A 13,636-nucleotide genomic window follows, 5' to 3' on the forward strand; every position below is an offset into this window, starting at 1 on the left:
GGACACTCTCCAACCGATTGTTTTCAAAAGTAATAAAATACTAAGGAAAAAGTCAATGATGCCCAAGTCAATAATTCACAAGGAGAACAAAATGTTACATTTTGTGGACACTGAATTAGACATTGATTAATTTTTATTAATCAATGTTGCAGCCTTTGTGTGTTTTGGAGCCAATATGTAAACAAGTTCAGCCCCTGGCTAATTTCACAGGCCTCAGAGGGATGGTCGTGTCCTGGGGGTGGAGGGGCCCTGTGGGCATGTTTCTGAAGCTCCCCTGGCGTAGGAGTCGTCAGACGTTCCTGTAGATGCCAGTCTGTGTGACACAGCATTGCCTTCCCCGGCTGATATCTGCACTGAACATTCATGATGTGGCTGCGTCTCCTCCAAGTCCATTCCCACATCTATCCACATGCTTAAAAGGTTTCCGTGGGGCCGAACCGGTTTGGCTCAGTGGATAGAGCGTTGGCCTGCGGACTCAAGGGTCCCGGGTTCGATTCTGGTCATGGGCATGTACCTTGGTTGCGGGCACATACCCAGTAGGGACTGTGGTCTATCCACACGCTTAAAAGGTTTCCATGGGAAACCGCTGGTAAAAGCCTAAGCTGCCAGTGGGGCTTACCTGAGAACTACACCGGGTCTATTATGCAGTATAACCGAAGAGTGTCTTCAGGGAAACTGATTGTATTAAGAGCACTAGTCTTCCAATTGCTTAGCAGTCTAAGGATGGCTGCGGTCTCCCAGGTTAAGTATGTATTTGGTGTTTCATCAATTGTGGTTCTCCGTTCGCTTCAACAATCTCGTTTGTTGCACGGAGCTTCTCATCAGAGGTGCCTGCCCTGCTTACTCTTGTGATTTGCTGAACACAGACGTTGTGAACACAGATAACACCCAAGTGGCACTCACACCGGGAACCTCCCTGTGTGTCCCTGCACAGCAGGTGTAGTCACGAGGACCCCAGACCTTGTCTAGTCACCGTCGCCTCCGAAATGTGTGTGTCAGAGGCCAAACAAATCTTCCGTAAGAAGGAGAAGGAGGATAAAGACTGAGGCAACAGCAAAGACACTTCTCTGCCTTTCCCAGCACGGACTCTGGTACTGGTACCTGACACGAACATGAGGCGGCAAGGACTGCGAATTGTCTCAATATCTGCTGCCTCTCCTTCCTCAAAAACAGAACCCCTGTCAGCCATCAGGAACTCCCCATCCTCCCCTGTAGGCAGGTATGGCCAAGTGACCGAGTTCTGGCCAATGGAAGGTAACTTCCAGGAAGTGTCCTCGAAGGGTGGAGGTGGGTCTGTCTCTTCCCCGTCTCCGAGGTCTGCTGGCTGGAATGAAGATGCAATGGCTGGCGCTGTGGCAGCCATTCTGGATGTGGGTGCATCAACAGGACAGAAAGGGGGTAGGTCTCTGACACCAAGGAGCCCCTCGGGCCCATTCCTGGACCACCTTACTCTAGTCTCAAAATGAAGGAGAATTCACTATGTCTTGTTTAAGTCACTGCTATTTCGGATTTCTGTCACTTGTGACCAAATCTAATCTTAACTGATCCAAAATAAAGGAACAAGAGAAACAAGTCTCAAGCAGCAGAACTGCAGCGTGGCGTGGGCCCAATGCGTGGGGCCACGTGTTGTGGCCAGAGGACTGGTGACCCTTCTCATGCAGACAAAGCCTTGGTAACAAGGGCTCCTGTGCTTCTGAGAGGCGCGCATGCGCTGAGCAAGGATGAGGGAGGAACTGCTTAACGTAGACACGCGTTACTGCTGCTCGCTGCTCGCAGCACAGTCCTCAGGGAGCAATGGACTCAGGCCACTGCACACAGATGGATCAGAAGTCCACGTTTTGGGAAAAAAATTGTTCTTCCAATGAAACCACTGCCTGGCCTGAGAAGGCCTGTGTGGCCCCACCCCAGAGCCATCCCTGGAACGGCCAGCCTGGGAGACGGAGTGCAACCAGCGCGGCGCCTCTGATGCCGCGTCCGCCTCGGACTTCTCTGGTCCCCCTGCTTTGCTCACGTGGGCAAGTGTGGACCGTGGTGATGAGTTTATGGGAGCAGGAGTGTTTGTAGCAGGCATGCTGCTCCCACACATCTACCCTGCGGGGGTGTAGGGTACTGGGAACTTATTATCCAGTTTACAGGTTGTTGGACCCCCAAGCAGTGCCAGGTTAGGGTGTGTCTGAGGAGACTGGTCTTGGGGACACCTTTAGGGTCCTGCCTCCCACAGGGAAACAGTAAACCCAGGGCGACAAGAAGCTCAGGCAGGTGGGAGGAGGCATTTCTCTTTGGGCTCTGCATCCGGATGGACCCTCTTTCGGGCACGTGCCTGCTCTGGGCTCTGCAAACGCTGGGTCCCGGAGAGACTTGCTGCTCCCCACGGCGCGTAGCACTAAGGGGCATCATGCTGGGTTCTGTCTACTCCGTCCACTGTGAGGAGGGCCAGCAACTCCTCTGTAGTCACCCTCATTCCATTCTCAGCCCTGCATGAGCTCAGCAGTGCCCCAAAGGGCAGTGTCACCCAGAGTCGGTGGTGGGCAAGCCGGGCACGCGGGATAGCGTGGCCCTGGCCTCCAGAGGCACAGGCTACCCCGCTGCTTGGGACTGCGGCCCTCGCCAGCGGAGGGCAGGTCTTTAAAACAGAGGTCAGGAGCCTCTCGGCCTCTGAGCAGGTTTCCGAGTGGGTGAGTGGGTCTATGGGCGTCTCCCCTCAGCACTAGGACCCTCTGGGCTGAATCACTCTCCGTGGTGGAGATCCTCCTGTGCCCTGTGGGTGCCATCTCTGGCCTCCACCCACTCGTGCCAGGGGCACCCTCCCCCAGGTGTCACACGCACAAATGTCTCCACATACAAATTGCTTGGTGTCCCCGGGCTCAAGTCGCCCTGGTTGAAACACTGGCAAATGGAGTGAAGCTTTAAAATACAGCCTCCCTGCTGGCTAGTGTGGCTCAGTGGTTGACGGTCGACCTATGAACCAGGAGGTCATGGCTCGATTCCTGGTCAGGGCACAGGCCCTGGTCGAGCTTGATCCCATTGTGGGGAGTGCAGGAGGCAGCCGACCAATGATTCTCTCTCACCATTGTTTCTATCCCTCTCTCCTTCTCCCTTCTCTCTGAAATCAATAAAAACACATATTTAAAATACAGCCTCCTGGAGCGTCAGCTACTGACTTTAAATTCATGAAACCGCGCTGGTCAGGAAAACCCTGGAGACACAGTCACGAGGAAGCTGTGAAGTGCCAAGTTAGCTGTGGACACCGTGCAACCCCGAGGAAGGACCTTCTCTGGCGCCGCCGCGATGCCCCTGCTCAGAGCCTCCGAGTCACGGCCACCTCTGCTCTGTGGCCACACGGAGAGGCTAACGATGCCTTGGTCACGGGCCTGGGGCTCACACGTAGTCAGCTGCTTTTTAGAGGTCGTCTGGGGGTTGCCAGCCAGATCCAGTGGTTCAATGGGGATCTGGACCCAGACCTAGAGATCTGAGCTATGCCCCAGTGCACAGGCATGAGCGAAAGGCTACTTCCAGCTTCTCTGAGTTTGAGGTTTCCAGAGCCCCGAGGCCCTCTCTGTCCCCTGTCCTAACAGCAGGTCTGTGCTGGTCGGGCAGCTGCTGACCACCGGCGTGGACGGCCGGGCTCGGACCCAGGGGCCTCAGTCATGCCCCTCAGCGAGGTCAGGGCCAGCTCCGTGCATCCAAGCAGAACTCATGCTCCGTGTCCCTGCTTCTGAGGAAGGGCAGATGTGAGCAGGAAACCATCACTTCTTTGACTAAAAATATATTTTTATTGATTTCAGAGAGGAAGGGAGAGGGAGAGAGATAGAAACATCAATGATGAGAGAATCATTGATCAGCTGCCTAAGGGCAGAACTGGTAGCAGCCCTTTCTATTGTCGCTCATGGCACTACTCTTCCTGAGCTTGCACCCCGCTGGGCACTGCACACGGAGTCCAAGCGCCTTCTGTTCTATCCCTGCGGCAGGAGCACGCTGCCTGCGCTCTCTGACCAGGCCCCGGAGCTGCCTGCGCTCTCTGACCAGGCCCTGGAGCTGCCTGTGCCCTCTGACCAGGCCCCGGCGCTGCCTGCGCTCTCTGATGTTCTATCCCTGCGGCAGGAGCACGCTGCCTGCGCTCTCTGACCAGGCCCCGGAGCTGCCTGTGCTCTCTGACCAGGCCCCGGAGCTGCCTGTGCCCTCTGACCAGTGAAGCTGCCTGCGCTCTCCGACCAGGCCCCCGGAGCTGCCTGCGCTCTCCGACCAGGCCCAGAAGCTGCCTGCGCTCTCTGACCAGGCCCTGAAGCTGGGGCAGAGGGGCTGCTGGCATGCACACAGCAGGTCAGGAGAGTGGGGACTGGGCCCCGGGACTCTGCTGCCCTGCCAGGGTGGAGGCTCCCAGACTGGCAGGAGGCAGCCCTGGGCACTGGGATGGTGACCACATGGCACCTGCTCTCTGGGCCACCATTCAAAGGCCAGGTCATGACCTGGATTGGTTATTTGCAGGGTAGGATCTGGCCAGGGTCCTGCAGCTGAAATAGAAGCTGCACCTGTGATCCCCGTGGGGCTGCATCCAGGGCCCCTGGTGCCCTTTGCCCCAGATCAGAAGCCTCTGACTCATCCACCCGGGTGGTTCTCCCCGCGGGTGCTGTGGTCCGCAGCGTCAGCACCCCACGGGGACTCGTTACAGTGCACATTCTCAGGCCCCGCCCCAGAGCTACAGACTCAGGACTGTGGGGTGGTCCCCAGCAAGCCCTCCTGAGGGCGCCGACACCCAGGGAGGCCGAGAACCACAGCCAGAGAGGCGACAGGTTCCCCCTCACGTCCTGTCCCTCCGCCCCTGAGAACAGCAGCACCGACAGCCCACCAGGCTGTCCACCAGGTTGCGGTGGGTCCAGGCGAGGGGCTCCAGGTGGATGGGGGTGGGGTGGGGGGAGGCTTGTCTCAGGACCTGGTGCACGGTGCACGTGGCTCAGCTCGGTGCGGTGCCGCTGTGAGTGACCGCGACCCTCCCTCCCCTGGACCAGGCTGTCCTTCTGTGACCCCAACAGTGCGGACAGGTGGGCTTCCCTGAGCTCTCCATTCCTGCCCCGCCGTCCTGCCTCTGGAGGGAGGTGGGCAGCTGGACTCTCCAGTGAGACGTGAGAGCTGCAGACAGCTTCCTCCGCCCCTTGCCTCTCTCTCCCCGGCCTGATACCGGTGCCTGAAATGCGGCCATTGTTCTTGTCCTTAGGGAATCATTCAGACTTTAGGGTGAAATAGATTTTTTTCAAAGTGAATTTCCTAGACCAACAATTGTCCTCCAACACTCCATTAATAGTGTTTATTACCAATATTTTAATTTTTGCGAGCCTAAGTAAAAAAGAAAATTAAAGGGTTTGTAATTGTCGTTTTCACTTCCTTGTCTGCCCGTAAAAATGGAATGAGTCGAGCACAGGCGAGTCTGTTTCTGAGCCATTTGTTTCCATGTGACCGGCCTGTGCGTGTTCTTCGCCCCTTTCTATTTGTTTGTAAGAGCTCTTTATACGTGAGGGTGTCAGCCACGGGTTAGAAGTATCTTTCCCTGACACTCTCTTCCTTGTGAAATGTGAAATATCGTGTAGTCATATATATATTAGTCATTTCCTTTATGCTTTTAAGAGGGCACTGACACTCTGGCCAGTCGTGCTCAGTGGTTAAAGTCCAGCCCACACACGGAGGGGTCTTTGGTTTGATTCTCGGTCAAGGGCATGTACCTAGGTTGCAGGCTCGAACCCTAGCCCTGGTTGGGACATTTGAGGGAGGCAACCAATTGATGTCTCTCTCTCGCACTGATCTCTCTCTCTCTCTCTCTCTCTCTCTCTCTCTCTCTCTCAACTTCCCTTTCTCCCTTCCATTCTCTGTAAAAACCAATGGAAAATATATTCTCACCTGAGGATTAACAAAAAACAAACAACAAAAAATAAGAGGAAATTGCTTTGTGAGTGAGGGGGAAAGGAGGTGCTGACAGGAAAGGGGGATGACCTTGTCTGGGGTCGGGGCAGCCCCAGTGAGTGATGTCGGAGCTGAGCGTGAGTATGATGGTGACCGGGAGGGAGGCAGCACCCCAGGCAGGGAGCCCAGCAGGGCAGGAGTGAGCTCGGTGCCTCCCATGGGCCCAAGAGGCCAGGGAGCAGGCTGACCATGTCCACAGCATGCTGCTCCCCCTTGACCTTGCCCTTCAGAGCATTGGAGGCTGAACCAGGGAAGCAGGAAGGGAAGAAGTGGGGCATGTCAGGCACAAAACCAGCACATTCTTTTCCCTTGGAGCCAATACAACGTGCTCTCAAGCAAATGAACTGAGAGGGTGGCAGCGGGCCCCGGGCCAGTGAGTGTCGTTGGCCCGTCCGTTGTTTCAGGGCAGGCCCCTGTGAAGGCTGCTGCAAGCTCGCTTCCTCCTCACGGGGATCCGGAACGCGGAGGCCGCTCCGAGGTGGCGAGGCCTGAGCGTGGGAGCTCCCCAGGGTGTAGGCCGACCTGCAAATGGGGGCACTCTCCCGTGCCGGCTTCTGTCTCCTTACCATGGCAAATGCGCAGAGATCGGAAATCAAGGCTAAATGTTAGCCTCTGCTTTGGGTTTTGTTTCCACTGTGAAGACAGTTAGTCAAATGAGGTGCCTTTTAATTCAGGATCTGCGTTCCTTTGCAAAGTCTGCTGGCCCAATAAATCATTCCTTAGCAGAGATGCCATTCGCTAATAATTCAAGGCCTCTAATCGTCAATCAACCATGATTAAAGAACTTTTGCTGCGTGGTAGGGGTATGCCACGGTTCCCCGAAAGCCAGCAGTGAGATCGCTTACCCTATCCGTCTTCACTGGGAAACTGCCCTTAACTAATAATTCCAGATGGAAGGGTTTTAAATCAAGCGCGGGCTCGGCAGGATCAGGGTGAACTCTCAATAAGGATGAAGGCTATTTTATTGCCAACTGTCTTCAGATGGATATTCACCCCGGTTCTGAAGACTGGGTGCTATTCCAGTGCCTCCCAGGGCAGCTTGCCCCTTGTTCACAGGAGGTGGGCAACTCACACCCATTGTCCAAGAGCCCAACAGGGAGGTGCGTGTTCTCCGTGGGAAGAACCTGTGTCTCCCAGTCATGTTGAGCTTTCCCGGCTCCCCTTCCGCCACCTGCAGGTGCAGCTGGGGTGGCCTCGGCCAGCATCCAGGCCCAGGTCAGCTTCTCCTCTGACCCCCAGAGCTCCTCCCATGCCCCCTGGCGTGGTGCTGGGCAAGTGTACCTCCCCCTGGCCTCTGCCTCCCCTCCAGTTATAGGCGAGGCCTTCGGGGGCAAGTTTTCTTATCCTTTTCTCTGGCCTCTGCACTTACACGCTCCCTGGCACCAGGCAGATGCTTCGCCAGTGTGTTAGTGACAGACCAGGGAGCACAGCCCCTCGCTGGTCCTCAGGAGGCTGGTCCTGCGTCCAGGGACCAAGCCTGGTGGCAGCAGGGCCTGACTTCAGTCCCCTGGGTGAATGGGGACTTCGTGGGGAGCGGGGAGCGTGGCCTCCACTCGGGGCACCTGTGCTCCTCCTGTTTAAGGCGGCGGCTGGCTGTGCTCGATCTCACTGTGTCGTCGTCTCGCAGCTTTCTCTCCCTGTGGTGGTGATCTGGTGAACTTCAAGTTTATGCCATGTGTTAGGACAAGGACCACAGCTCACCAGACATGCAGCCACATCACTGTGGGTCACAGGTGTAACCCACATAGGAGTTTTTTCTCTACTTCGGGGACAGGTTTCAAAGTCTTATTTGAATGGCAGGAGAGACAGAAAACAAACCGCCTCACTTGCAGGTGTCTGATGCGGCCCAGCACACCCACAGCACACTGGACACCAAAGGGAACGTGGCTTTAAAACAGAGCACATTTTGAATATCAGCCAAGAAGGACAACCTAGGAGATGACGGATGTGTGACCGAGGTCAAGGGGATTAGCAGCCTCTTGGGTAGTCTCCCAGAGAAAGACCAGCCTGCAGTTGCCGAAATGCTCCGACGTGACAGGCCAGAGCGCTGGGCCGCAGGGCCCTGTGGCGGGACCGGAACAGGCCCACGTAGAACTGCAGGGAACGCCTGCTGGTGCCCCAGGGAGTGGGGAGAGAGCTCACTCCCCCCAAAACGGCTTTCTGTCTAAGGAAACATTTGTTGGGCTTATTTGTCACCAGAGGCAAAGTACAGGGTGTTGCCTGGAACGGGGACGTTTTGGCAAAGAAAGTCACTCTGATGTGAAACGGCTTTCTCTCTCTGGGGTGGGAATCTCCCACTACAGTCACACTCCCCAGTCGTCTGGGCAGTGGCTCCTGAACACAGTTATGGGGGAAGGTCCCAGAAATAGAAGATTTAAGGCAGGGCCTGGGGCCCCTGGGAAGCAAGGGTGCTGCCTGACCCAACCAGCAGCCCCGGTGGGCTCATGACCAGGACAAGTCCTGGGCAGCGCTGGAGGGTGGAGACCGCATGTATCCATCCACAGCTGTCCCATCTCAGAACCTGACTTGTCTGCAAATCTGAAGGCGGCAAATGAGAATATGTTAATGTCAAAATGAGAATAAAACGCCTACTTGGTGGGATTATGCGGATTAAATTTGGGGGGGGGGAGGAGTATTTTAAAGCGCTTGTTCATTTTGGGAACTTTGCCTCTCTCCTCTCCATGTTTCTGATGGGACTGCTAATCAGTTGGTCCAACTTGGCCAGAGTACCTACCCATTGTTCCATGACCCATGGATGGCCCCGAGCGAGCCAGTGCGTCGTTTGAGAGGCTGGTAGGAATGCTGGGTCTCTCCTTCCTGGTCCCTGTGGGTGACAGGCCCATGGCCGGGTGGTGCCAGCCCAGGGTGCCTACCGGAGACACGGAGTGGAGAGGTGGAGAGACGCAGGCATCCCGCTTCGCCTGGAGCCGGTACCTCTTGTGCTTTCTCCATGTCATGCGTTGATGTTCCTCTAATTCTTGTTAACCCAGTTTAGTTTGTTTTTGTCACTTCCAATCAAAAGGGTCCTCTCCTTTCTTCTCCCCTGCCCGCTCCCTCCCTTCGCCCCTCCAGGGCTGCCGTCTCTCGCCTGGAGTACCCGCTTTTCTCATCCCCAGCCTGGATCCCAGTTTTGTGTTTATATTTCTGTCCATTCATTGCTTCAGTGGCATCCTCCTATGACTGAGATACTGAACCCTGGACCATTTAAACATCATAAGAAAAGCCCTTTCACCAGTCCCAGCATACAGCCCTCTTGGGCGCAGCTGGAGTAGCAGTGATGTTACGTGTGCACTGGGTTAAACATCCCTCGGCCCACACCAAGGCCACCTCACCTTGCTGGCTTTTGCCCCACTCGTGTTTTCTGCCACTTGGATCAGTGGTTCTCAACCTTCCTAATGCCGCGACCCTTTAATACAGTTCCTCGTGTTGTGGTGACCTCCAACCATAAAATTATTTTCGTTGCTACTCCATAACTGTAATTTTGCTAGTTATGAATCGTAATGTAAATATCTGATATGCAGGATGTATTTTCATTGTTACAGATTGAACATAATTAAAGCATAGTGATTAATCACAAAAACAATATGTAATTATATATGTGTTTTCCAATGGTCTTAGGCGACCCCTGTGAAAGCGTCATTTGACCCCCAAAGGGGTTGGGACCCACAGGTTGAGAACCGCTGACTTAGATAAAACCATTTTGTTTCCAGTGTCCTGAGAACCAGCCCTGCGGACCCCCTGCTCAGCTCTGCTTTGAATATGGTGTCTAGCTCCTGCCTGTGCTGACGTGGCTGAGGGCTGCAGGGCTTACCTGGCTGGCACTGAGCCCTGGGGCTGGGGCTGGGCCTGAGCTCAGCCTGCTCCCCCTCAGGGTCTGGCACCCAGGGTTCCACTCAACAGTCACAGGCAAAGGAAGTCATTTGCCTCCTGGGCTCTCATGAGCAGTGGGTGGTCTTACCTGCCAGGGGGTAGTTTGGGCTGCTGATAGGATTGAAATACTCTCTTTGGAGGAGCTGGATGGATCAGGCCATTAATTCACCTCAGTCTGAACCCCAAGGGGCATCATTTGAACCACAAGGGGCACTTTTTGTGGCTGGAAGGAAGCCCCACTTGAGGGGTTTGATTACGACCCTCAGCAGGGGTGGTTTGGAAGCTTCTGGAGAGCAGGTGATTAGTCGCCAGATAGAGCAGCACGGTCCCGTGTAATTATCCCCACTGCGTCAGAGCCGCTCTCTTGGTCTCTCTTCCGAAGGGTGCCTGCTGGAGGTCCAGGGTGCCTGCTGGGGGCCCAGGGTACCTGCTGGAGGTCGAGGGTGCCTGCTGGGGGCCCAGGGTACCTGCTGGAGGCCCAGGGTGCCTGCTGGAGGTCCAGGGTACCTGCTGGAGGCCCAGGGTGCCTGCTGGAGGCCCAAGGTGCCTGCTGGAGGGCGAGGGTGCCTGCTGGAGGTCCAAGGATACCTACTGGAGGTCAGTAAGCACAAAGGGCCCTTTGCTCACACTGGGCCGCTAACGGGTTCCTGAGAATAATGACAGGGCTAGTTGACAGACACTCACCATGCCTCTCCCTCATGACAGCTATTGTCTCTGCTTCCCCAACTGTTGTCACTCAAACCACTTTCAAGATCTTCGCCATGTTTGTGGAACGCTGGTCCTCTTAATTACTTCATTAAAACAAACCAATTTATTCATTTTCCTAAAATCAATGTATTTAAATATAATCAATACCCTCCCAACGGTCTTGTAAATGGAAACCTAGTAACACATGCTACGAATGGGTGAAAACCGTAAAGAATATAACTAGAGACTAGTGGTTGCTGGTCAGGCACGCAAGAAGCTGGGAGATGCCACTCTCTTAGACCCACCCCGGCCCCCCAGTTAGAGAGCCCAACACACAAGTGCAGAGAACCCAGCCGACGAAGCAGACATCTCTATGGGAAGCAGTGCGTGTGCAGAGAACCCAGCCGCACCCCATGCCCGGGCTGGAGGCTCAGCGGGGACAAGCCCAAGAAACAAAAGCTCCGGGAGGACCCAGTCACCAAGGCCCTGACACTTCTGTGAATTTACCTGCAGGAGCTTGAGCAGGTTTGCCCTGTGAGTATTCTGAACTGCCCGGAGCACTCTGTTCCTAAGGCGTGCCCTCAGCGGACACTAGTGAACCTGAGCCTGACCTGCTGGGTTATCAGAGCCTCACTGGGAAGGGAAACACCCAACTCCAGCCCCTCTACCCATCTTGTCCCACCTGAGCAGGGAGGAAAGGACTGAGAAACAGTGGTGAGGTCATAGCCCACAGGCGCAGGCTCACTGAACCCTCTGTCTGCAGAAGTCCTGGACCCACCCGACACCAGCACGCCTGCACACCTGCACACCTGCACATCTGCACACCTGCACACTTGTACACCTGCATGCCTGCACATCTGCATACAAGCACACCTGCATGCCTGCACATCTGCACACCTGCTCACCTGTACACCTGCACGCCTACACATCTGCACACTTGCATGCCTGCACACTTGCATGTTTACATACTTGCATGTCTACACATCTGCATGCCTGTACATCTGCACATCTGCATGCCTTAATCCCAGGCCCACTGCAGCCTCAAACTGCCATCCTCCGTAGCTCCTTCTCTTCTTGGAGCCTCCACTCACTAGCATCCCCACTTCCAGGCAGGCCAACCCCTGATTCAAGCAATACTCTGATTGAGGTCTTATTCTCCTCATTTCCAGAATCAATGATCTTGCTATATTTTCTCCAATAACAGGTTTCACTAAATTAAAGGCACTTATACCCCTGGAAATAGCAGGTGCAATACGTATGGCAGGAAAATGCTGAAATTTCTTCAGATGTCAGCACGTTGACATTAGAGGACTAAACTGGTGGTCAAGGCTATGGAGTTGGCTGCCAGGTTTAAATCCAGGCTCTGCCACTGACGGCTGTGTGACCCTGAGCAGCATGTATTGCCTCTCTGGGTCTCAGCTTCCCCGCCTGGGTAAGATGGACAATAACAATTCCAACTTCGAAGGCGTGTCCTGAGGGTTAAATAAATTCATATCAGTCTCCACCAAGTTAGCTGCAGACGCACCCGCACAGACTCAGGGGGGCAAAGAGGGACATGGCCGGGAAGTTCACTGCCACTGCAGAGGACATCAGCCATGTCCCGTGTCTACAGAGACAAGAGTGAAAAGAGAAAAAAATCATCGGAGGAAAACCAGCCATTTCTTTAAGACTGTGAGCGGGAATGAGGTGCCCTGGCCAGCCTCCCTCTCTTCACTCTGTTTTGTCACCAAATAGAGGTGCTGCCTCCTTTCACTCTATTTCTTAATGAGTCAACTCTGTGATCCTAAAGGCAAACACACACCGCGCCAGCACAAACCAGCCCTGTTTCCTGCACATTCTGCTTCTGGAAGAACTGGGTGAGTGACGGGAACAGTGGCTGAGACACAGAAGTTGCTTCAGAAGGCGGCTGCAGGCTTGGCCCTGCGAGTCTAGCCCATTTGCTTCTTCTTTGTCAGACTGCTCATTCATTCATTCATTCACTCACTCACTGTTCATTGGTTCATTCATTCATTCATTCATCCACCTAAATACTTGGCTTCCTATCTCATTGGTGACTTTCCCAGATGTTGGCCCCTTGTAAAAGCTCTGGTTTTTGGCCCCAGAGCTTCAATGCCCTGAGAAGAAATGGCTCCCCGCAGTGGCCTCCGGGGCCTGGCCTCCTTGACCTTGCCTTCTCAGTGTGCCTTTCTTACAGCCACCACCTCAGATGCCAACTCACTTCCCCTCTCGACTCTGCTCGCTGTCAGGTCACCGGTTTCTCCATCAGTTTCTGGGGTGTTGACCCAGCGGAAAGCCTGGTTTCCTGTTCACCTCCTGTGGGGCATCGGCCCGGCTGAATCACTATGCCCAGGGCTTGTGAAATCTCGGTGAATGGCAACACACAGCAACACTTGCCCAGAAGTTCTCAGTGACCAAGACGCCTGTGCTGGGAGTGAAACACCGAGAGAGCATTGCCCAGCTGCTGCCACGGCCCAGGGCCTGGAGACCAAGCCTGTTTTGCATCCACCGGGCTGATGTACATGTTCACAGCACAGTGTGAAGCCATTTAGCACCTTTAAAGAAAATGGAAAAGGGATTTCCATGTGTGGTGGTGTTGAAAATGGAGAATAATGACAGAATATTAAAACAGCCTTCCTGGCCTCAGACTTCATTGCCTCTGGTCTGTAGAGCTGACAAATTAGCACCGCAGAATTCAAGTGTGGTATTTAGTCCCGGGAGCCAGAATAGCTCCAATGCTCTTCTTCATCGGTGGCAAGAGCTGCTTTTTGGCCCAGCCAGCGTGGCTCAGGGGTGAGCATTGACCTCTGAACCAGCAGGTCACGGTTCAATTCCTGGTCAGGGCACATGCCTGGGTTGTGGGCTCGATCTCCAGCTGGGGGTGTGCAGGAGGCAGCCAACCAATGACTCTCTCTCATCATTGATGTTTCTATCTCTCTCTGAAATCAATAAAAAATATTTTTGAAAAAGAGCTGCTTTTCGGTAGAGAGAAGTTGTGGAAGTCAGAGCGGATAGCTGAGCGCTGGGCCACACGCCCCTTGGGTTCGCGCCCTCACTCTGCCTGAGCTCTTATCCCTCTGAGGGAGCAGTTTAGACTGAGTGGGGCCAGGGGCTCGGCGACAGCCAGGTT

Source organism: Myotis davidii, unplaced genomic scaffold, assembly GCF_000327345.1.
Source record: "Myotis davidii unplaced genomic scaffold, ASM32734v1 scaffold262, whole genome shotgun sequence".
NCBI lineage: Eukaryota > Metazoa > Chordata > Mammalia > Chiroptera > Vespertilionidae > Myotis > Myotis davidii.